The 26,609-nt window shown below is 38.2% G+C and overlaps 1 protein-coding gene and 1 long non-coding RNA gene across 2 annotated transcripts in view; one reads left to right on the top strand and one right to left on the bottom strand.

Moving 5' to 3' along the window:
• Positions 1–26,609, top strand: part of LOC309511172 (CMP-N-acetylneuraminate-beta-galactosamide-alpha-2,3-sialyltransferase 1-like) — a 128,506-nt gene that overhangs the window by 66,625 nt on the left and 35,272 nt on the right. The window lies entirely within an intron of this gene.
• Positions 11,225–12,656, bottom strand: LOC309511239. Its single transcript, XR_014210550.1, has 2 exons — positions 12,419–12,656; positions 11,225–12,352 (listed from the first exon to the last, which is right to left on the bottom strand). It is a non-coding gene; the product is annotated as an uncharacterized lncRNA (long non-coding RNA).

Below are 26,609 nucleotides of genomic sequence, written 5' to 3'. Positions count from 1 at the left end.
TTAAAGCCCGACTCCGACAAGTCGAAAATAAATGTGCGTTTCCAACAAATTAATAATGTAAACGACAATCTCACAAGTCACGAGAAAAAAATATATATCTCAGAAAGTTCACTATCGCGCTGCGCTGGACTTCCCGTATCAGCTCCGTTTATGAGCCGCGATCTAATCCTGTTTACATGAAATAAGCCTGCTCCCGAGCAGGTTTAAGCTTACGGACCTGTTGCTATGACAGCAAGTCCAGGATGAGCTTCGAAGAACCAAACAATCCAAGATCATGCCAAATCGTCAACAATCAAATCCAGCTAACTGAGTTAGCGACGTACGAAGAACGAGCCCCTGAGGGTTGTTCCATAAAACAAGATTAGAATACAAGCCAGGCTTATTTTGGTTAGTCAGACTTATTGTCGGTGGATTCTGTTTCATAAAGCAAACTTAAAATAGTTCAAACTCAGTTACCCTGGCAACTTATGCTGGGAAACTAGCCTGGTCCAGGGCAGGCTAACTGTCAGGCTTAGCCTCAGTTGTTACACAGATCCTCTAACACTGACCGACAAGAACACAATGATATTACCACTGACACTCTCTCATACCATTATTGGACTTTATTAACCACTATTAGTCCAAAAATAAATACACAGTATACAGAAAATCTACTTAAAAAAGGCTACAATGATAAATTAGACAATATATATATATATATATATATATATATATATATATATATATATATATACACACACAGTATATTGTATAGATAGATAGATAGATAGATAGATCTAATAAATCCCCCAATAAATATTCCTTATTTTTCCTTCTACTTTTTTTCTTTTGTGATAATACCCACCAACACATAGCCTAAAAAACACATGATTAGAACAATAACCAAAAAGTACATAGTTAGACACTTTTACATATGATTTAAGGGGGAAAAGACAAAAAACAATAAATAAATATTAATAAAAATGTAACATTCACATATTTATATCAAACTCTTATAATGACACATAATTCCTAATAGTTATTCAAGTAATATTATTTGAATATCAAATATTCAATATTAAATAAGTAAATAAATAAAAGGGAGGGAGGGTTATATAAAAATGTAATGTAGGCTAATATATATTCCTTTATTTTATGGAATATTCTTTGATTTTAGAGTTGCACATATCTTTTCAAAATGTATACATTTGCTATTAATTTCATGTTATCCTCTCCATAATGTACTTTAGAAACTAAATCTAACCACAGCTGTAATTCTCAGCATTCTAAGTATACATCATCTTTATTAAGTAGCATAGGACCTATACCCAAAACTATATTTTGTATCTTTATATATTTAGTTTCTTAAAAAAAAATCTTCCCTGAATAAGGCTACTTCTGTTCACTGAAGTAGACTCTGTTCGCTAGAAGTTCAATGCAACTTATCCAACATCCTAAAGATAAATTATTATAATTAGAAGATATTTCTAGTGTTATAAAATATCGCATATTAATTTTCCAAGCAAAATGTATATTTTAGTCAGAATTATTGCGCTCCTATTTGGCGCGCATGCGCGCAGCAGCGCTCGTTCAATATGAAAATTAGCAGCAAAATGGATACATTTGCATGACTTTCTAACATTTACAGATGGAGAATATAACTGTAAAATGTAAGTTTTGCACTGAGGGGAAAAAAAACATGTCACAAACGCATAAAACAGCACAAAATATATGTTGTTTGATGGTGGATCGATTTGATCCACGATCGACCTCTAGGGCTGCTTCAGAAACGCGTGCACACGCAATTATCTAGACTTGATAAACCTGGATCAAATTAGTGAGATTGCGTGAACTTCAATTACCTTTTATGGAACCACTTTAGCCCCAACTTATTTGTTAGGCTCATTCAAGTCCGCATTTGGAGTTTAATCCCCGCTTTTCTAAGCGTCTTTTATGGAACAACCCTCTGGTCTGGGCTTACTTGTTTGTTTTTTAATGACAACAAAAAGAAAAGTTATATTTTTGCCATATTTAAAGGCCCCTTTACACCAAAAGTGAACTGAATAAGCCCCAGGCTGAAAGAAATGCAAATTCACGTCTGTACAGTAAGGTAAAAAAAAAAAACATTTCAGCTGTTTAGCCTTAGCATAACATTTGTTTTAAAAATGAAACAGAAATGTGATGTGTATCTAAAGTCACTTTTGTTTATTTGTAAGGTTGAAGTGGATCACTGAAGGTCAGCAGCAAAGGCATTGGTTAATAAAGTGAGATTATATACATAAAGTATATTTATTCTAAAATTACAATAACCATCATGTTTACACAGCGAACACAATGCCTGTGAACTTACGATTTCTCTCAGCATGGGGACAGAAGAGCTGCCAGTCAATAAATGGAAAAACAAAGAAACTTGTGTTACTTGAAAAAGTAACTCTGATATTTTGTTGTAAATTTAAAAGTAATGCGTTAATTTACTAGTTACTTGAAAAAAAAGTAGTCTGATTACTTAACTCAAGTTGCTTGTAATGCATTACCCCAACACTGACCATAACGCACCATAACATATGAGCGCATGGAACTTCTACAGTCACCGAGATTTTGCCAAATAAGGTATGTTCATGGGTCAACATATTTTGTTGATCTGAAAATGTTGTCCTATCCCTACTCCTAAACCTAAGAATACCCATAACCTATCCCTTAAATCAGAGGGAAATGATAGGTGAATAACAGTAGAAGCACCTAACTGGTTGTAAGCCTAAACTTGACATAAACTGTAAACCCAACATCTGATTGCATCAACAGACACTCTGGATGGTGGTCTGGGACTGTTACTACTAACTACAAAACTACAGCTTTTGATTCTACTTTGTATTTTACCCTTATGAAAAATAACTATTGATAGTATCCATTATTTAACAATTTGTAGACCATGGCCACCACAAGTAAAACCATGCGTGGCTCCTCACTACCATGGATGCACTGTGGTCTGTTGTAACACAGATTGTGATATTTATTAAGTAAGACGGTAGACTAAACATATGAAGCCTAAAAATGTACCGTTTAATGTAATTTTTTAGTATTATTTTTCTTTATTAAAGGTGCTCTAAGTGATGTCACGCGTTTTTTAGGCCAAAACACCGCTAGCTGCCTGTCCCCTGAACACACTGTAAAAAAAACGCGGTCTCTGTAGACATCACAGGCTCCACAAATGGCAACAAAATCAAAATAGGCTATTGACAACTTTGACTAAATTTGTTTACGCCGCCGCCGTTGTTTATGCTCACTGGGAAACGCGAAGCTAACGTTATCTTGCTATTATTGTGTCCTTGTATGGGAGCTATAGTTATAGTTATAACCTCAGGTGGCGAAACGATTTTAAGACAATGTTTCTCTTTTTCTGCATTCTGTTCTGCAATATATAAAAGCATTTATCTAACTTGGTGACATTACACATTGAATGAAGTATCAGTAAAACTTAACTTTGTTTTTAGTGACTACTTTGACTTTCCTTTATGCCGGAAGGGAGGGGAGGAGGGAGGAGACGGGATGAGGAGGAGGGAGGGTCTAGCTAGCCTCCGTTTTGTTTGACAACAATTCGAATGTCAACACTCCCGGCATCACTTAGAACACCTTTAACTTTGTTTTTAGTGACTACTTTGACTTTCCTTTATGCCGGAAGGGAGGGGAGGAGGGAGGAGACGAGATGAGGAGGAGGGAGGGTCTAGCTAGCCTCCGTTTTGTTTGACAACAATTCGAATGTCAACACTCCTGGCATCACTTAAAGCACCTTTAATTTTCATAATAATTTCATTATGTATTTTGTAAAGTCAGAGTATGTTGTACATGTGTGCTGAATGCTGATGAGAGATCTGGGATGAGCTATATTTTGCTTAGAGGTATGTGCAATATAACACGTTCACATGTTCCACTAATGACGATACTTCAGTTGGTATGTTCTTTACAGGGAAAGGAATGTTTCAACTGATGCAAATGTACCACGAATGTATACACCGAAGGATAGTTTCTTAATATGGAAAGTGGATTTTACCATGTGTAAGCATGAGGTATACGTTCCATTTTTAAACATAAGGAACATGTTTTTCTACCTTAGAAGGAAGTTGTAAGTCCCAGAATGGTGTATGAGCTCAATCTTACTGTACCACCTTAGAGAAACATAGCAGCATGACGGGGTGAGAGGAAGGAGAAACATAAAGGCATGATGGGGTGAGAGGAAGGAGAAAATAGAGATGAGGTGGTGAGGAAGGAGAAATTTAGAGAAACCATTACAGCTGGCATGATGGGGTGAGGGAATAGAGAAATGGGGAACAGAGAAATCTGGAATGAAGACCTCCTCACCTATAGCCTTATTCTGCTACACAAAAAAAAAAAAAAAAAAAAAAAATTATAGTAAAAAAACGGCAGCTGTGGTTGCCAGTATTTTACCGTACAAAATTTGGTGGCAACCTTTTATGTTTTACGGGACTTAAATTTACGGGCAAAAAAAAAAACACAATGTAAAAAAAACCTGTAATTTATGGTAAAAAAACCGTCAGCTTGTTTGCCAGTATTTTATCGTAAAAAAATATGGTAGCAACCTTTTTTTGGACTTAAATTTACGGCAAAAAAATAACATAAATAAACATCAGCAGGACTTAAATGTGTGGTAAAAAAACATCAGCTGTGGTTCCCAGTACTTTACCATAAAAAATACAGTAGTAACCTTTTAGTTTTTATCAGAGGTGGAAGGTAACTAATTACAAATACTTTCGTTAAAGGTACCGTATGTAGGATTGTGGCCAAAACTGGTACTGCAATCACTTTAAAAATACTGTAGAGCCGTGTATCACCTCCCCCTCCCCCCTGACTCGAGGTTGCCAGATAAGCTGCAGGATTCAGCAGAAACGTATGCTGCTTTCAATGAGCTTCCAATGGCAAGTGACGACGAGACGTACACAGTAAGTTTTTTTCTGTTAATTGTGTTTATGCTTCATGAGAGATATTTTGAGTCTCTCTTACTGGGTGTTGAGGTGCTGGGGCCATAATAGCTGAAGAGATAAGCGTTTTTGATTCGATATTTAATTTGATTTGATTTCTTTATGTTGAACATATAAATACAATTACAATTTTAAAAAAAATTGGAGGAAAAAAAAGGATAATAGTAAAACAAAACAAAAAACATATAAACAACAAAATAAAACTTCCTTATTTTTTCAATACGAAAAAAAAAAAAAAAAAGAAAAAAGTTTATGTCATAAGTAGGCTAAAAAATAACCAAAACATTTTCCACAGCAATTATAACGCGGGACAAAGTCAATATCACCAATGGCTGTCACAGGGTTGTTTTCAGTCCCATCAGAATATATTGTTAGAGTAACTACATTACATTAGCAATGGTCATATAGGTCAACTTGCAGCATGTGTAACTTAGAAGAACGAATGACGAATAATTTTTTTCTGAGGTAAAGTTAGGCTGCTGTCTCAATTAAGTTACGTTTCAAATTGCCATAAGTTAATGGGTGTGCTAATGTTGTTTTCCTCAGCGTCTCAGCATAAGTACAGAGAAACGGGCTCCTATAATGCATTGCTAATGTTAGCATACGTCCATGTGAGCTGTTACGTTACTTTGCACGAGCATGCATAACTTTGTTCGACTGTCATGAATAACGTTATATGAAATGTCCATTGACATCAAGTACAAGTTATCCAAGCATAGATGAATCTTACCTGTCCAGGAGAAAATTAGCAACGTTGGCGTCTGTTTTAAAATTCTTCTCCGTTTTCAGCCGTCTCCATCTGTCAAAAGCATCTCCAATACAAATTCTGGTTTTATTTCGGACTTTGTCACGAAGAATTTCTGAATTGTAACGAGGTCTTTTGGATTTATTAACGTTAGACATTTTTATCCGACTAGAGTTAGGGTAGGTTAGAGCAAAGCTGGCAACCCGGATCCCGAAACACTACTGACTTCGTGATTGGTAGATGGTGGAGGGAGGCGCTTCAGGCCAAAACACAAAATGACAACATCAACATCAGTTGAGGGCTGCAAGTCCACTTTTTAAATGACAATATCCTAGCCATACTACTGTTGTCAGTGATATAAGTATTTGAAATGAACATGATTTCTTAATGTCTAGTGACATATTAGGGCAATTTTATGATTAATTGAAATATATTTCTTACATACGGTACCTTTAAAGTAACTTACTTGAGTAGATTTTTCGATTTTTTTCTACTTTCTTGAGTATAATTAAATTGTGGTACTTTTACTTTTACTTGAGTTGAATAAAAATAAAGTATTCAACTTTGTTACATTTATTTTTCACCAAAAGCACAGTACTTTGACAAAGGAGCCCTGCGCTTCAGCCAATAACAGGCAGGTCTGAGTCATGACTTGGGTGCAAAACCAATCAAAACTTCCAGTTCGACTGGGCGTTCAAACCATGCTTTGACATTCAATCACTGGCGCTCGTGTTTTGAATCAGTATCGCTAACGTTTCTATATTTCAGTGAATTTAAGTGAGCTATGCTCATATTCTGATTTTAAATTTTAACTATGGCAACTTCTGAAATGGGTCATCCAATTGATAATACCAGAGCACTGAGCAGTTTAAGTAAATAAAAAACGCGGCTCATAACATGGACACAGTTATTGCATGGACGGAGCAAGAACATTGTAAGTGTCTAAAATACATGCACACAGTTCAATTAAATGGTTAAGCTCGCCCTCTTTAACAATACAGTTCAACTAAATGTACAAAGCAAACTTTGTACAAAGCTGAAAAAACCTGAACTCGATTTATCTGTCAATCAGATGCATGTAAAAGTGTAGTTACTATACATGAATATCAGTCACGTGACCTCTTACGTCATCCGCTCTTTTTCCAGTTGACTGCCGCCATCTTGAGTACCTACCGAGTACTGTCAATGGTACTGACAAGCATTAACTAGCTAGCTTGCTACTATTTACAGCTTCGTACGGCAGGGCCGGCCCGAGGCATAAGCGAACTAAGCGGCTGCTTGGGGCCCCCTCGCCACCAGGGGGCCCCCAATCGAGTTTTTTATTTTTTTATTTTTTTATTTTTTACATTTTAATTAACTTAAACAAGTGACATAAATGAATGAAAGGATTAATAATTCAAGCCAAGAAAATTCTGATTTCATGATCAATATACCTGCCTACAACTGCTGCTGTGTCTGCCAGTGTTTGAGTCATGCGCATAACCTCGCGTGCATAGACAATTTGTGCGCAAAATCACGGTAATGTTAAGCCATGTCACAAAAATTTGATTTGATCAATGATTTATCCTTTAAATGTAACGATATTCAGAACAGAACAAGAATAAAAAAATAACTATAAACAAGCCAAAACGAAATAATTTAAAGCGAAAGTGAAAGTAAGCGGCGTTGGGCTCACGTATCTCTCTCATTAGAATCAAAATGTTTCAACATTCGCGATGGATTTGGATGGTAAACTATTCTTTATCATAGGCTTTGTACTTCACTCACGTTCCAATATCGACGGAAAAAAATCATCCTCTTCACACGCGCAAAAATGTGCTTGGAAACATCACAGTGGAAGATTACAAAGCTGGAATATGTTGTGTGTGTGTGTGTGTGTGTGTGTGTGTGTGTGTGTGTGTGTGTGTGTGTGTGAGAGAGAGAGTCGCGGGCGCGATCGAACAGTGGAAACATAAAAACATACTCCGTCATGTTCATACAAGACATCATTCAAACTGCAAAGTGTTTCAAAACGTTGGAGGATATTTTGCAAATAATTTTTTTTATATGTTTTGTGACAGTTTGTTTTCAGAAGTTTCCAAGAGTTAGTAAAAGAGTAAAGAAAGAGTTAAAACTTTTTTAAGTATCTATTTTTTATTAAGTATTTATTTTGTATTAATACATAACCTCATTGTATTAATTTATAATGTAACATTATAGCGTGACATTGTGTCAATAATCGTCAAGCACAGGTGACTCTGCGTGGTGGGAGGGGGGCCCCAAATCAAATTCTGCTTAGGGCCCCCAAAAGGCTCGGGCCGGCACTGTCGTACGGATACAGTAAATGGCTACGAAAGACAACATTTCACACCTCGACTGCCATGAAAAGAAACGCTACTTTCAAAAAATAATATCGTTAGTGTGTAATCCCTACGCGATACCTGATGCGTACTTCCAGCCTCTGTCCGCTGCTACCGAGCTACCAATCCTGGCATTCAATGATATTATATGTTGAGCCGACTATTTTAAGCGTGTATTTTAATGGTCCAGGGGCAGAACTTTTGCCAAGCTGTCAGAGGTTCTGGGTTCTAATCTATGGAGTCAATATAATGCCACATAGTTTTGCAAAAGAATAAAGTATCGCAAAAGAAAATAAAGTTTTGCAAAACAAAAATAAAGTTTTGCAAAACAAAAATAAAGTTTTGAGCAAAGAAAAAAAAATGACTCAAAAATAAAGAATGGCAATGGGGGAAAAAAGTATAGGTCAAGCGTGTCCTCGCAATACCGTTTTCCCTTTGTGCTTCACTTTTCTCTGTGTTTCTCTTCATGGCGCTGTTTTAACATGGGGGTGGAGTCAAGAAACCCTGCCAAGTCACGTCATCAGCAGGAGACGCAGATCGCAAAACAATTCATGTCACCATGGCAGAGCAGAGGCATGCAGGGGGATTCCAGGTATGTACAGTTGACTGTTTCCCTTTATTTCATCAACATTAAAATGTGCATTTTTTTTTTTTTTTTTTTTTTTTTTTTAACTTAATGCGATTAGTATTAACTAGGGTGACCATACGTCCTCTTTGTCGCCCAAAATGTCCGGGATTCGGCTTTTGAATGAATGGCGATTGTAAGAAAGCAAAAGCCGAATCCAGGACATTTTGGGAAATCTCGAAATCCCGGCCGGACATGTCTGGGAAAAAGAGGACGTATGGTCACCCTGTGGTGGTCTTTTCATCACGAGTGCTGTGTCATGAGTGATGTGTACGTGTGTGAGTACGTGTGCGTGAGTGTTGATGCACAGGTGTACGGGAATGGTGACTTGCCGTGGAGGCCTTATTGTGCCCTTTTATATCGTCCCTGCTGTCACCCCTCGGCTCCTTTATCCTGAAATCAGATGGCGCTGACTACTCAGGTCGCTCTTTGTGTATTTTGTTAAATGGTGTAATTGTTGTCTACATTAAATGTCATTGATGGGTTGTTCTTTGAGCTTTTGTAAAGACTCTTCTTATCTTTAATAAAATTTATATTTTTCTGTATCCACGTCTTCCGCTGATTCACTGTGAACTAATTTAATTTAGTATTGTCCCTGGCAAGATTCCAGGGTGGCGTAGTCGCCAGCTGTCAATCTTCAATCCCTCCGTGTATCGCCACATTAACATTTCATAACTAATTGAAGACACTGTTATTTTGTAGGTTGGTGGACACAATGATGCCACCAGAGTTGAATTGGGGCGAATGGTAATGGAGAGACTGCTCTCCAAACTCCAGTGTGCAGTGAATCACCAGCCGCTGGACTTAGATTACTTGCAATTTATATGCAGTCATGAACTTCTTTTCATTTCATCCATCCATAATCAAATTACAATACCAGACGGACTCCTTAATGAACTATCCAACTTAAAAAACACAGTGGAGAGGCAAGTGGAAAACAACATTGTACCCATAACTGCCCTTGAAATGCAATTTGGAGTGAAGGGACCTCCAAAGTTTCTTATTTCCAGAGAGCATCTTCAGAATCTTGTGAGTATGCAGCTGTCTGTTCCATATATTGCCCAGCTTCTTGGTGTGGCAACAAGGACTATTAATCGCCGTTTCAATGAGTTTGGCATTTCTGTAAGAGACACATATACAAAGATCTCAGATGAGGAGCTTGACAACCTTGTCAGTTCAGTGAAGGCTGAAAGTCCACACCTAGGCCACAGAATGATGAAAGGACAGTTGCAAGCACTGGGTCACCGTGTGCCATGGACAAGGGTTTGGGATTCCGTGCATCGAGTGGACTCTGCTGGAATATTTGCAAGAATGACGCAGTTGAGATGTGTCGTCAGAAGGACTTATTCTGTCCAGGGCCCACTGCATCTTGTTCACATAGACACCAATCACAAGCTCATAAGGTCAGATTCATGCATCATATATAGCAATTAATAAAATTGTAAGGTTGCAAATATCTTTTTTTATATATATATTAGAGGTGGGCATAGATTAATTTTTTTAATCTAGATTAATTTTGAAATTAATCTAGATTAATCTAGATTAAAATGGCTCATTTGAATTCTGCCGAAGGCATTCAGAATATGTGTGCTACCCAAATAATGACTATAAAAGTAAGTCTTTGAGAACGGGTTTCTCAAGCCAGGTGGCGCATTAGACCAGGGGCTCATCTCCTGTTTCCAAAATGCATCACAAACTGCTTGAGAAAGCTGTTCTACTCATAGACTGTAAAAGGTTACTACTGTACTGTTACCGTCCGTAGGCAACATTAGGTAGGCCTATGTTATTATCAACTACTATAGGCTATCAATTAGGGATGGGCGATATGGCCTAAAATCTATATTGTGATATACATTGCAGCCTCTTGCGATAACGATATACAGTATATTATAATAAAACCATTTCAGAACAGATTACACAGACTAGGGCTGGATGATTAATCGAAAAGTAATCGAAACTGAAATTCAGAGCCTGTAACCGACGTAATTTTACCAAGTCGGTTATTTCGGTTTTTTAATCCTATTAATATTTCCGCCTACTGTGTGTGTACTTTCCCCTTAAAACATATTACCGCGTGTGTAGTCACTTGACTCCGCCCCGTCCCTGAACGCGCGTCTATTTCGCTTCAAACGCTCGCTTACGCGCGTCCTATTCGCTTTGGACGCGCGAATGGATTCAAAATGTTTAAGCGTAGAACTAGACGCGATAGACGCGAATTTGACGCTCTATTCGCGTTTGCTGTGAACGCAGCATAATGAACAGGCTGCGATGTCAAGATTGCAATGCTGGAATGTGTGTGTCAGAGAGAGAGAGGCACGGGCGCGATCGAACAGTGGAAACATAAAAACATCATTCGTCATTATAACATCAACGTCAATTTGTTCATACAGGACATCATTAAAACTGCAAAGTGTTCAGCCTACTTATATTTGTGTAAAACATTGTGCTTTTGTCAAACTGTAAACTCTTGTCAAACTGTAACCTACAACTGTCACCCAACCAAAATCACACACACACACTGTGTACATTTTTTAAAATCAAATTATCAAAAAGCAAAAATGATCTCATCTTTTGGACATTCATCATATTGCATTGGTTTTCATTTCTTGTCCTAAAACAGAGCACTAATCTTTTTATTTTTAAGTTACACATTCTACATTGATTAAAAAATTAAATCAAATGTTTTTAATGGTAGTATTATTTTATACAGAAATAAATTATTTATAATTCAGATGAGAAGTTAAAGTTAATTTAAATTTTAAGGAAACAAATATATTGATCTGAAATATAGCAAATTAATTTTAAATTCATTCAGGTTACCAAACATATCTCAAGGCCTTTTGAATAAAGGGTGGCAGTCTTTCATTATCAACTGTTGTTGTGGACTAAATACTGGAGAAGTATTTGTTCTCCATTTGAGTGAGATGTTTTTATGTGGCTAATTGAGGAAAGTGCTTCCATATATTTTATTATTAGTAGTATTAGTTCAAGAATAAAATAAAGATATCGGCAAATAGCCAAAGCTGCGGCATCGGTATCGTATCGGAAGTGAAAAAGTGGTATCAGGACATCCCTAACTCTTTCATTAGAAAAAATAACCGTGAACGTATTTACAGTATAAGCCTTGCCAGTGACATAGGAATTAAAAAAAAAAAAAAATCGTTCAATAATCGTAATCGAGGTAACTTGTTTGATTAATTGCGATTATGATTTTAGCCAAAATCGTCCACCAGCCCTAACACAGACCCATGCTAAACAACTGCTAAATGTTTTTTTTTTTAAAGGGTGTATGTAGTTTTGAGAACATATATTGTGCAAAACTGTAAGTATAGCCTACAACATAATTTTGCAGATAAATAAAATTTAAGTACACTAGCTGCAGAGACTTAAGTAGGTCTAATGTTTATTATGGCTTGGAGCTTATGAAACCCCAAATTTAAAATTAGAATATTGTCTAACTGATGTCTTTTCAGTTAAAAAGAAACACAACAGCGATTCTTAAAATCGAGATTATGTGCTACACCACTAAGATATATTGGAATGGGAATAATACGCGCGCGCTGGTATTCAGTGATATCATGTTTCGTTTTGAATTTGAGGTGGTCGAACGGATTAGTCGTGTGTTAACTTACCGAACTGTTACCCCACACACTCTGTATATAGTTTGCTGCTGCTCGTCTGACGGCTTAAACCCGAACCAAGTCCAAATAATGGATGCTGCACCGATCTTTTTCACCAGCTTTCACTTTCAGCCGTGTTTACTTAAGATGACGACAAATATGCGTTGCAGCCGGGTTTACCTCGCGAGTCGCGGCCGCGGGTAGATTGCGTCATCATAGCTTGTGGAGCCATCTCCCAACCCAACTTGGAGAATAGATTAACGGCGATATTTTTTTTATCGCGCGATAAGAGTCTCGCGTTAACGCAGCACGTTAACGCCGATAACGGCCCACCACTAATATATATATATATATATATATACATACAAACACACAGGGCCATAGGCAGGGCTGGACTGGCCATCGGGCATACCGGGTTTTTTTTTTTTAACGGCCCATAAAATTTGTACATCGGCGGCCCATTCGTTTTGTTTTGTTTTGTTTTGCTTAATTGGCGGCGCTGGGTTTGTGCCGGTGTAATGCAGTGGTAAAAAAAAGTCAGTGTTAGTTTTTTTTTTCTGACAGACCAGCCCATGAAACACATAGATCAGCGGCCCATTGGTTCTTTTCTTGATTGACACTGGGCTGGCCCAATCACAACTTTAAACGAGTGAGCGAGCGTGCAGCAGTGTCAGTGTGTATCTGTCAAAATAGTCTGCCAGATGGAGAAGAAACGCAAGGATTGTGCAGAGAAATAGCGTGAAAAAATGTAACCAGGCCCTTAAAGCAGACACTGTAAAATGTGTCAATTTGTGTCAAGAGGTTTGAATTTTTCGTTTAATTTCCACACTGAATATGGGTTGGAGCTTTTAATTTTGAACTCTCAAAGTGCACCAGATTGATGAATTTAACATTAAAATGCACAAAATTTTCTCACGGGGGGGCATCACCCCTAGAAGAACCAAGGTCCACCCACCACAGTTTTACCAAAAATCCTGTGAGAAACACTGGTATTGCTATGCCATTGCAGCTTATAGCTTGTTTTAGGATTCATCACTGTGGAGTATAGTTCAACTGTATTAATTAATAAATGTCACATTTTCACTCGTTCCTATACTCACTCATTACATGGCATTAGTGGTTATGGTTAAATGGTTAATAGGAGTTGGTATGCATATAATTAAGGGCGTGCAAAGATGGGTTGTGTTTATGATCATATAGTGGGCCAGTCTGGGCCAAAATGCCCGGGCCGATTTTTTGTCCCAGTCCAGCCCTGGCCATAGGGTTTCATAATCATTGATGAAACGATATTGGTGCTGTGCAAAACCCGTAGTTACAGCATGCATATATATATATATATATATATATATATATATACATATACATATACTGTATATATACACTATATATGTATGTATATGACACTTCCCAAAGTTAGAACAAATAGGTATAGACACTCATTTGTACCCGCGGCTATTCTACTTTTTAATTCTGCATCAAAGCGTATATAACATATCACGCTTTGATGTCTGCTGTATTGTTTTTATCTTGTTTTTTAACGTTAGCAAGAAGGCAGAGTTTTTCTTGTATTGTATTGTGTGTGTGATTGTATATGTTTTCAAACTTAACTGTTTTGCTGCAAAACAATTTGCCTCAAGGAGGACAATAAAGTAATTTGAATTGAATTGAATTGATATATATATATATATATTTTTTTTTTTTTTTTTCAGATATGGCCTTGTTATATTTGGTGCCATTGATGGATACTCCAGAAAGGCTTTTTTTATTATTAATCTCTTCACTAATGTATTTGTAATGGGGCTCTACTGGTTATGAAAATTAGTCAACGATATGGGGTGTCTAGTCAGGACACGGAAGGCAGAGATATTCGTTGAAGGGTTTAATATATCACTTTTGAAATACAGATGCACAGGCACTATTTCTTATGAACTTTACAGTGTAGGTGTGGTTCTAAAGGAAAGGAAATAAACATCGGTGTTAACTAACATAAACACAATTGAGGCTAATAACTCTCCCTAGATACTTAAATAAACAGTGCTAAACATGTCCTGAAACGTGAAATACAATAAGAAAACCATACAAGCTACGCATACAACAGAGATAAAGGCTGTCACTGACTGTAAACTCACATGAATTGCTAATATTAACTTATCTATACAATATAATTGTAACTTACTTGTGGTCACTGACGCACACAAACACAACCTGAAGCTTAAAGGGATACTCCACTTTTTTTGGAAATAGGCTCATTTTACAACTCCCCCAGAGTTAAACAGTTGAGTTTTACCATTTTCGAATCCATTCAGCCGATCTCCGGGTCTGGGGGTCCAACTTTTAGCATAGCTTAGCATAATGAATTGAACCGGACAAGACCGTTAGCATCTCTCTCAAAAAAATGAACAAAGAGTTTCGATATTTTTCTTATTTAAAACTTGACTCTTCTGTAGTTACATCGTGTACGAAGACCGACGGAAAATGAAAAATTGCGATTTTCTAGGCTGATATGGCTGGGAACTATACTCTCATTCCTGCGTAATAATCAAGAAACTTTGCTGCAGTACCATGGGTGAAGCAGGCGTAATGATATGACGCAGCGCATGCTGCCTGATAATAGGCTACTGAGCTGGGGACTATTATCAGGTGCTGCATCATATCATTACGCCTGCTTCACCCAATTCATTATGCTAAGCTATGCTAAAAGTGGGACCCCCAGACCTGGAGATCGGCTGAATGGATTCGAAAACGGTAAAACTCAACTGTTTAACTCTGGGGGAGTTGTAAAATGAGCCTATTTCCAAAAAAAGTGGAGTATCCCTTTAAGGGCATGTCGCAACATGTCAGAAAGGGGGCGTGGTCTGAGCGAACACACGTTGTACATGCTCGGTCAGGCTCACATCACTTGAGCCTTTTGCACAGTATTGTTTGCCTTTAAAAGTACATATTAAATTAATGATGGAATAGATAATATGGTGCATAACTCAGTTCCTGGAGGGCGACAGTTCCTGGAGGGCGACAGTTCCTGGAGGGAACCCTAGTTAAACATACCTGATCCACACAATCAAGTTATTCAGGCTTATTTGAAAACTACAGGGGCCAGTTGAATAAACATAGTATTAGCAGTTTATGCAACTGGCCCCAGGTATGCGTGTTGGAGCAGGGTTGTAACTAAACTCTAAAGGGTTGTCTGGCCATCCAGGATCTGATTTCTGCAGACCTGACATAAATATAACATTTCATAATTTACCTCATATCATGTTCCTTGGAGCTGCAACAGACAACAAAGCATCAACTGCCCTTGTTTTTTTTTTCCATCAGTCAGTGCAGAGACATGGTTTTCAGTTAAGGTAAAACAGTTTGCGATTTCCAGGATTTCTTTTTTGTTTGAATAGATCAGTGCTTCTCAAACCTGTCCTGCGGAACCTCCCTCCCCCACGGCACATTTTGGTCGTTTTCCTCATCAGACACACCCAGTCTTGCGGTCTCTATATAAGGGATGAAAATCATTTGGTACATATTGAGGGTGATATTATTTTTACCCATACTTCCATATTTTTCTGTAAACAGTTAAGCATTACATGCAATAATATATCCCTGCTGTTTGTCTTTACAAACGTGCACATTGCGAAAACTGTCTAGCAGATGCAAACTTTTTCCAACACGTTCACTAAACTGATCCCTAACTTCTTAAACTTTGGCAAACGCCGTTAATACTAATCGGATTTATCTTCAAAAAAAACAATGCACATTTTAATGTTGATGAAATAAAGGGAAACAGTCAACTGTACATACCTGGAATCCACCTGCAGATAGATAGATAGATAAATACTTTATTCATCCACTAGGGAAATTCAGGTTTCCAGTAGCAACAGCTAAAAAACAAACAAGACAGACAAGCTGCCGAATTATAAGGATCAGGGCCGGCCCGAGGCATAAGCGAACTAAGGGTGTACTCACACTAGGCACGGTTGCCATGAACCGGGCCCGAGTACGATTGTCCCCCCTCCCCACTCCCCCTCTGGCCTGCACTCACATAGGGTTTCAGCATTCGTGCCGGAGCACGCTTACTTCATTATGGTGCGACGGTTTCGGGATAAACAGGAAGAGCGGCGCTCTCACTGAACACAATGGAGTCCAGCACGGTTAGCGCTCACACTGCATGCGAACCGCGCCCGAGTCCAACTGAACCGTGCTCTGGCCCACCTCTTCCAAGCGGGCCAGGGCCGGCTAATCGAGCCGCGCCCGGGCACGGTTCGGAGCACTCACACTAGTCAAACGAACCGCGCTTTGGTGGTCAAACGCACTCGGGCACGGTTCAAACTGGCTAGTGTGAGTACACCCTAAGCGGCTGCTTGGGGCCCCCTCGCCACCAGGGGGCCCCCAATCGAGTTTTTTTTTTTTTTTTTTTTTACATATTAATTAACTTAAACAAGTGACATAAATGAATGAAAGGATTCATAATTCAATACAAGAAAATTCTGATTTCATGATCAATATACCTGCCTACAACTGCTGTTGTGTCTGCCAGTGTTTGAGTCATGCGCATAACCTCGCGTGCATAGACAATTTGTGCGCAAAGTCACGATAATGTTTAGCCATGTCACAAAAATGTTATTTGATCAATGATTTATCTTTTAAATGTAATGATATTCAGAACAGAACAAGAATAAAAAAATCTATAAACTATAGAAATAACTATAAACAAGCCAAAACGAAATAATTTAGAGCGAAAGTGAAAGTAAGCGGCGTTGGGCTCACGTATCTCTCTCATTAGAATCAAAATGTTTCAACATTCGCGATGGATTTGGATGGTAAACTATTCTTTATCATAGGCTTTGTAGGCTACTTCACAAAAAATCATCCTCTTCACACGCGCAAAAATGTGCTTGGAAACATCACAGTGGAAGATTACAAAGCTGGAATATGTTGTGTGTGTGTGTGTGTGTGTGTGTGTGTGTGTTTGTGTGTGTGTGTGTGTGTGTGTGTGTGTGTGTGTGTGTGTGTGTGTGTGTGTGTGTGTGTGTGTGTGTGTGTGTGAGTCGCGGGCGCGATCGAACAGTGGAAACATAAAAACATACTCCGTCATGTTCATACAAGACATCATTCAAACTGCAAAGTGTTGCAAAACGTTGGAGGATATTTTGCAAATAATTGTTTTAATATGTTTTGTGACAGTTTGTTTTCAGAAGTTTCCAAGAGTTAGTAAAAGAGTAAAGAAAAAGTTCAAACCTTTTTAAGTAGATATTTTTTATTAAGTATTTATTTTGTATTAATACATAACCTCATTGTATTGATTGATTGATTGAAAACTTTATTGAACAACAACAATCAACACGAAGTGTTGAAAAGGATAAAAACACAAAAAAGCCCAAAGGCTTGTTTCCATTGTGGTCCTTAAGATGGAAGATGAGTAACAGTACATGCACTCTAAAAACTCCTGGGTCAAAAATAACCCATAATGGGTTATTTTTTACCCAACTCCTGGGTTAAAAAGGGACCAACTAATTTATGGGTTATTTCAACTCAGAAAATTGGGTTATGCTTTTTGACCCAAATTATGGGTTAAATACCTGACCCAAATGTTGGGTTTAAAAAACCCAACATCTGGGTAGAAATAACCCAAAAATTAGTTGATCATTTTTTAACCCAGGAGTTGGGTCAAAAATAACCTAACTTGGGTCACTATCCCAGTATGCCTTATTTCAGAAAATAAAACTTTGTTTTACATTATATTACACACTTCAAGCACTTTTACATTTTTATTGCATTAAATAAAAATCTATAAGAAAAAACACACACTTGGACATGTTTATTTTCATATTTATTTTAGGTCACACTGTAATAACAATATTAGAAATAAAAAATAGAAAAATAAACAACAATTCTCAGAAGAGCCTTGGGAATTTAAGCCTAGGGTCAACTTTGGGGACAAGATTTTTGATAGTGTCCTCATCAAAGAGAAGAAATGCCTCCTCATCTATCTGAAAGACAGAAAACAAGACAACATGAGTATTGTTAAGTCGAGACAATTGTGAACCACTCACCAGACACTCTTTCATTATCAAGCTGACAAATAATCACTTTTAAGGTAATGCAGTGGCTTCTTTTTCTTTTTTTTTACATGGCCCAAATTGCTAGTTAACTAATGTGGTTCTTTTGCAGCATTAACATTACCCATTTTGTGTGAATGACATATTTTCTTTCATTAAAAAGTGTAATGACAGCCCATTCTTAAGCATAACAGCTTAAAGACAAGGCACAATAATATTTTAGGGTTGTACATACCCCACTGTCGAAGAAGTTGTGACTTTCACAAAATCTTGCACTGACACATTTAAGTCTTATAAAAAAAAATGTAGGTATAGAGAGATGATATAAGGGCAATAAGAGTAAAATGCTCACCTCTAAAATTCTCTGTAAGCTCAGACAGCTGCCACTCAGTTAGCTTATCAGCGACAAAACTGTCCATTCAAAATGACCTGGAGAAAACATAGCAATATAGAGGTTAGCAACAATTTGAAGACTTGACCCGCTTCTTTAACTCTCACTACTTCAGCCAGTAGAGCACTGTATAATATGATAAGCACGGCACAGCTGGTAAACATAACTCAACTATTGTGTTGCCTCGTCGCTCTGTAGCCGCGGCTATGGGGCTCGCACACCGGACGAGAAGCGCCGCGTCGCGTCTAGGACAACTCGAGGTATCGCTCACCGGGACGTGCACTCTCTCAAGGGGCTCGCACGCCGGACGCGAAGCTCAGCGCCGCGTCTTTAAAATTCGAACACATTATTCTCTATGAGTGTAACAGACACACACACACACACACACACACACACACCGGCGGTCTGTCCGCGGCACCCAGCAACGGCTCAGGACCGTGTTCAAAATCGCGTCCGGTGTGCGATAACGTTAGCTGCTACCTCGAGTTGTCCTAGACCTAGATGTTGTCGTGATAGCCGCGGCTACATGCCAACCACAGAATTACCACGTCTAACGCTAGTCTCAACGTAGCAACGTATTTTTTTTTTTTTTTTTAGCAAATGGTGCTAAACTAGCAACAGGGACATGGACACAGAAAAGTTAACATTACATCAACACTGAAAATACTCTCTTACCTTGAATATAGATGAAGTTGCACCGATGAAGCACAGGCCAAAACGGATCGAGCGCGAAGCGACGGTTATTTCAAACGACTGTTGTGAGAAAATTCCAGAACAACTGCGAGAGAGAGAGAGAGAGAGAGAGAGAGAGAGAGAGAGAGAGAGAGAGAGAGAGAGAGAGAGAGAGAGAGAGAGAGAGAAAGCCAACCCTATAACCCAGAACATGGGTTACTCTTTGAAAAATAACCCAGAAACCCAAACAACCCATAAATTGGGTCAAAATATTAGCCCTATAACCCAGAAAATGGTTACTCTCTGAAAAAATAACCCATAATTTTAACCCAACACAAATAACCCAGAAAATGGGTTGAAGAAATAACCCAGGAGTTTTTAGAGTGTGGACTAACAACATTGAGGACAATGAAGAAAGGGGGCATACAAAAAAATACAAATAAAATAAAACCGATAAAAACACAAATAAAAAGAACGAAACAAGGACTAAATTCCCAGATAGACAAGGTATTAATTTATAATGTAACATTATAGCGTGACATTGTGTCAATAATCGTCAAGCACAGGTGACTCTGCGTGGTGGGAGGGGGCCCCCAAATCAAATTCTGCTTAGGGCCCCCAAAAGGCTCGGGCCGGCACTGATAAGGATGGCTGAAGCGAAACAGTCGTTCCGAAGCTTTGCGAGATCCCGAAGCGCAGATGTTTCGAAACACTGATCCGAAGCGTGATTCGAAACACCCATGTCACGTGACTATGACCAAACGAAGCCTCGAAGTGTTTCACTAGTGTTTCATCAGGTGTGGTCCGCCGAATCAGCGTTTGATTGACACGGTCGGGAACAGACCACACAATCGCACATCTGTATAAAAGTGAAATAAACGCATTTTGACCTCGTGGGTTTTTGTGAGAGGAGTTTGATTTTGAGATAGCGGATTTTTGGTGATATAGTGACATAGTGCGATTTGATTAGTTATAGGCAATTTAGACTTACATTTAAATTTACACAACACATTGACTGATAGGCTAGAGACAGACAGAGTATACATATAGTGACACATTAATAGATACATAGATATAAATATATATAGACAGCTATTAATAGATAGATACATATATAGATAGATTACAGATACATATATAAATACATATATTATAGATCGATACATATATAGATGCATAGATTATAGATACATATCTAGATACATAGATCGATTCATATATAGATAGATTTGGATAGATAGATAAAATGGAGGCTCCCCAGAAGAGATGCCGTACATCAGTGGTGTGGGAGCATTTCCATTTAGAAACCCCAAATAAAGTGAGATGTGTGTATTGTGATCGGCAGCTAGCCTACTGCAACAATACATCATCCATGATGCGCCATTTGACAAGCAACAAGTGTCCCTTGTGAGAGGATTTTTTCAAAGGCTGGAGAAATTATCTGTAAAAAAAGAAGTAGGCTAAGTCCTTCCACAGCAGAGAAATTAATATTTTTGAATAAAAATCTCTAAAAAAGTGAGACATTGTGGCTTGATTTCTTTTATTAATATTCATTTTTCATGACCAAAATAACATTATGCACAGTGAGGAGCCTATAGGTTACAAGCTTCACATATTAGAACATTATAATAATAAAAAAACAACACATTTTTTTAATGGCTCGTCAAGGTTGTTTCAGATCAACACCTGCAAGTGACCACTAGGTGTCACCGTTGAGACGGGTGTCGGATTGATTCGAAGCCTCGAAACAATATGGCACATTTGGTTCAACTGTTTCATTGGTTCACGAGGCCTCGATTTTGCCATCACTACCGAATTAATAAATACAATTAAATTAAATTAAATGACACCCTGTTCACAGGGATAAATTAAAAAGCCGGATCGCCTGAGGGACAAACGACTTCCTCAGTCTGTCAGTAGAACAGGACAGAGAGAGCATCCTGTCGCTAAAGGTGCTCTTCTGTCTGATGATGATCTTGTGCAGTGGGTGTTGGGCATTGTCCAAGATGGAAAGGAGCTTGCTAAGGGTCCTTCTCTCTGCTACAGATGTTACAGAGTCAAGTTTCACACCCACCACAGAACCAGCCTTCTTCACCAGCTTATCCAGCCGCGTAGCATCCCTTTTTTTAATGCCGCTCCCCCAACATACCACAGCATAAAAAAGGACGCTAGCGATGACCGTCTGATAGAACATCTGCAGCAGCTTCTTACAGATATTGAAGGACCCTAGCCTTCTCAGGAAGTAGAGTCGACTCTGTCCCTTCCTGTATAGGGCATCTATGTTTGCCTCTGCTTTGCCATGGTGACATGAATTGTTTTGTGATCTGCGTCTCCTGCTGATGACGTGACTTGGCGGGGTTTCTTGACTCCACCTCCACATTAAAACAACTCCAACATTATGAAGCTGCAGACTCGGAGCCTGCATCTACAGTCCCGCACCCAGAGTCCCGCATTCTCAGACCCCTCATTTTTCGAGACAGCGCCTCCTGCTGTTCGGAAAATCGTATAACACCCTTATCCAAATGCCATTGAAAACAATAGGATGCAATACGGTCTCGTTTTATTTAAAGTTATCCAAATAAATATTTGTGTTCCCTGCTTAATGCATGTGCCAAAAAAAAAAACTCATTGTGTTCTCTGACTAACAAATGACCCAGTAGTTATTTTTTGAGCGTGGGTGTAATTGAAAGAAAATTACTGATGGAAGGGATACAATTACTATGGAAGCTTGACTCCGCCACTGAATAATAAATAAATAAATAATAATAATTGCGACTTTTTATCTCACAATTCTGATTTTTTTTCTCACAATTGCAATATATCAAGTCAGAGTTGTGACTTTTTCTCAGAATTGCGAGATATAGGCCTAAAGTCGCAATTCTGAGAAATAAAGTCGCAATTGCATATTGAACTATCTTCTGAAAAATATTATGTGATATTATACTGTATTGCTACAATGTTTTTTTTTTTTTATTCAAATTCCAATTTTTCTTTCAGTTCAATAATGGTCTAATTAACATTATACCATGCTAACATTACAAAACCTGTTTTTTTGATATTTTGAATGCGAAGCAAAACTCAAATAAGAATAGACAAAACACCAATAATAAACAATTCTGTACTTTATTTAACGATCACCTAAGCATCATCTTGCTGTAAACAGGACAAAGGAAAGAAAAAAGGAAAGAATTGTGTTGGTGACTTTACTTTTCGTCTTCAGTTGCATTAAAAAAAAAAAACTCCTCATTTATAAGTCGCTTTGGATAAAAGCGCGTCTGCTAAATGAATAAATGTAAAATGTAAATGCATAAGGTAAAATAATTTCTGGTAGGCGAATGTTCCTTCTTTTTGGAATCGCTCTGTCAAATTCCTCGACTTCACTAAAATAAAAGATGAATGCCATTGTCAAAAATATTGTGTAATAATAAATAATATTTTTTTGCAAATGCAAATTACAAGCATACCTAGGGTGATAAGTAGGGCCACGGAGGAAATGGCTGGCAACAACTTCATATCAGTTAAATTAATATTGATTCATTTTAATACTACGTTTTATAATAACTAATTTAAGTAATCTACATAAATTATATAAAGTAAAATAATTACTCCGGCATTAATTAATTCAACTTAATAGTTTAAGGAAAAAAGGTCCGGTAATTAAAAAAAAGGTAAAATGGTGAATCTGATTAAATAATTAATGATGACATTCTTTGATATTAACACACTTAATGTATTTAATTGGTCTACTTTAATGTCAACGAATTTTAATCAAATTTTTACAATGGCTTGTCTACCAAAAGTCCAAGGTTAAAGGCTAACGTAAGCTATCAAAATATTTTCTGGGAAAAAAGGCGAAAAAACATACATTAACGGCTCAAATTTAGTTACAAACTACTTTACAAATATTAAATGGACTATTCATATGTTGGTGTATCGATGAGCTATAAAGTAGTTTGATTAAAAAGGAAATCGATTGAGGTATGATTCGCTAAATAAAATTGACGATACTCACGTTTCGGCTTAAGTTCTTCACATGTTTATCCGATCTAATTTGATAGGAGGCGCTGTCTCGAAAAACGAGGGGTCTGAGAATGCGGGACTCTGGGTGCGGGACTGTAGATGCAGCAGGCTCCGAGTCTGCAGCTTCATACTACTCCCATGAAGAGAAACGCAGAGAAAAGTGAAGAGCAAAGGGAAAACGGTATTGCGAGCACACGCTTGACTGAAACGCAGAATAAAAGCAGCGTTGCAAATAACTTAGTAGGTGTGAGTATGGAAAATATGTTGCAGAGATAAAATAGGATTGCAGCTGTCATTGATTTGTGCAATTCATTATGTCTTTTGTCACGTTTTCCATGGACTTTCTGTTTGTCTTCTTCTTATTCTTCGTTTGGTGTTTTATGGCGGTTGGCAAACCAACACTTTCTGTTTGTTTTCATTGTCATTAGTTTCATCATCATCATTAGTTCAGTTCTATCACCTGTGCATTGTTAATTAGTTCATCATCACCTTCACCTGTTGTCTTCATTATCTTCTGTGTATTTAAGTTCCTTCTGTTCACTCCTCAGTTGTCAGTCAATGTTTGTGTTGTTAGCACTCTGTCTGTGCACGCACACTGTTTCGAGTATTCGTCAGTTTAAATAAATATTGAGTATTTTGGATCTTTGCCTGGAACTTCATCTTCTTTGACCTTGAGACGTTACATCTTTCTTTTTGCAGTACTTAAATACTTTTTTTCCCCATTGCCATTCTTTATTTTTGTGAGTACATTTTTCTTTGCTCAAAGATTTATTTTTGTTTTGCAAAACTTTATTTTCTTTTGCAATACTTTATTATTTTGCAAAACTTTCTTTTAATTTTTTTTATCAAAACCGATTATGTTTATTAGTGGTTTTATATATTAGGCAGGGACACGTTTGTTTTGTAATTTCACCGGCGAATAGAGAGTCTCTCCACATTGAAGCGCGCATGTGTCCGAGTGAAGACTGTGCGTACTGTCAAACACTACAATTTATGAGTTTAATATCATGTTTTGCTCCAAAATCACAATACATGTCAGTCGTGTTTGAAATTACTTCTGTGGTTTCATGTTGCTTCTTAACACAGAAGTGAGAATATATTATTTATTAAATTCTACAAGCTATGTTGATTAGCATTGCATTAAAGGGTTAGTTCACCCAAAAATGAAAATTAAGGAAACTCATCCCTACATACTGGCACTTTCCCTACAGCATTCAAACAGGCTCGGGTTACTCCACTGCTTAAAAAACCAACACTAAACACATCATCTGTAGAGAATTACAGACCTCTCTCTCTCCTACCATTCATTGCGAAGACACTTGAAAGAGCTGTTTTCAACCAAGTAACATCCTTCTTGTCTCAAAACAACCAGCTGGATGTCAACCAATCTGGCTTCAAGAAAGGGCATTCAACTGAGACTGCATTACTGTCGGTCACTGAAGCCCAACGGATCGCAAAAGCTGCTTCCAAATCTTCAGTCCTCATTCTCCTGGATCTGTCTGCTGCCTTCGACACTGTGAATCATCAGATCCTTATGTCCAGCCTCTCGTCACTGGGCATCACAGGAACTTCCCTCCGCTGGTTCGAGGGCTATCTCACAGGTAGGTCCTTCAGGGTCGCATGGAGAGGCGAGGTATCCAAAGCACATCAACTGACCACAGGGGTTCCCCAGGGTTCAGTTCTTGGTCCCCTCCTCTTCTCCATCTACACCACATCACTGGGACACATCATACAGGCACATGGTTTCTCATACCACTGCTATGCTGATGACACACAGCTCTTCCTCTCATTTCAACCAGATGATCCCACAGTAGCTGCACGGATCTCAAGCTGTCTGGCGGACATCTCGACATGGATGAAGGAACATCACCTGTAGCTCAACCTGGCAAAGACTGAGCTTCTCGTCCTCCCTGCCAATCCGTCTCTACAGCACGACTTCACTATCCAGCTAGAATCATCATCAATCACCCCATCAAGGTCGGTCAGAAATCTTGGAGTAACGTTTGATGACCAGCTGACCTTCACAGATCACATTTCAAAAGCCCCTTTCACACAGAGATTCCGGAAAATACACGGATAAAGTGACCCGGGATTTGACCCCGGGTTCGTTTGATTTTGGTTCATTCACACTGCCAGTGATTTTCCGGAATCAGAGAGTACGTTCACACTAGAGGTGGGCATAGATTAATTTTTTTAATCTAGATTAATCTAGATTAATTTTGAAATTAATCTAGATTAATCTAGATTAAAATGGCTCATTTGAATTCTGCCGAAGGCATTCAGAATATGTGTGCTACCCAAATAATGACTATAAAAGTAAGTCTTTGAGAACGGGTTTCTCAAGCCAGGTGGCGCATTAGACCAGGGGCTCATCTCCTGTTTCCAAAATGCATCACAAACTGCTTGAGAAAGCTGTTCTACTCATAGACTGTAAAAGGTTACTACTGTACTGTTACCGTCCGTAGGCAACATTAGGTAGGCCTATGTTATTATCAACTACTATAGGCTATCAATTAGGGATGGGCGATATGGCCTAAAATCTATATTGTGATATACATTGCAGCCTCTTGCGATAACGATATACAGTATATTATAATAAAACCATTTCAGAACAGATTACACAGACTAGGGCTGGATGATTAATCGAAAAGTAATCGAAACTGAAATTCAGAGCCTGTAACCGACGTAATTTTACCAAGTCGGTTATTTCGGTTTTTTAATCCTATTAATATTTCCGCCTACTGTGTGTGTACTTTCCCCTTAAAACATATTACCGCGTGTGTAGTCACTTGACTCCGCCCCGTCCCTGAACGCGCGTCTATTTCGCTTCAAACGCTCGCTTACGCGCGTCCTATTCGCTTTGGACGCGCGAATGGATTCAAAATGTTTAAGCGTAGAACTAGACGCGATAGACGCGAATTTGACGCTCTATTCGCGTTTGCTGTGAACGCAGCATAATGAACAGGCTGCGATGTCAAGATTGCAATGCTGGAATGTGTGTGTCAGAGAGAGAGAGGCACGGGCGCGATCGAACAGTGGAAACATAAAAACATCATTCGTCATTATAACATCAACGTCAATTTGTTCATACAGGACATCATTAAAACTGCAAAGTGTTCAGCCTACTTATATTTGTGTAAAACATTGTGCTTTTGTCAAACTGTAAACTCTTGTCAA

The sequence above is a fragment of the Leuciscus leuciscus genome (assembly GCF_965113295.1).
Source record: "Leuciscus leuciscus genome assembly, chromosome: 12".
Lineage (NCBI taxonomy): Eukaryota > Metazoa > Chordata > Actinopteri > Cypriniformes > Leuciscidae > Leuciscus > Leuciscus leuciscus.
Note: the sequence above shows the minus strand (reverse complement) of the source record. Positions and strands in the feature narration are given on the sequence as shown.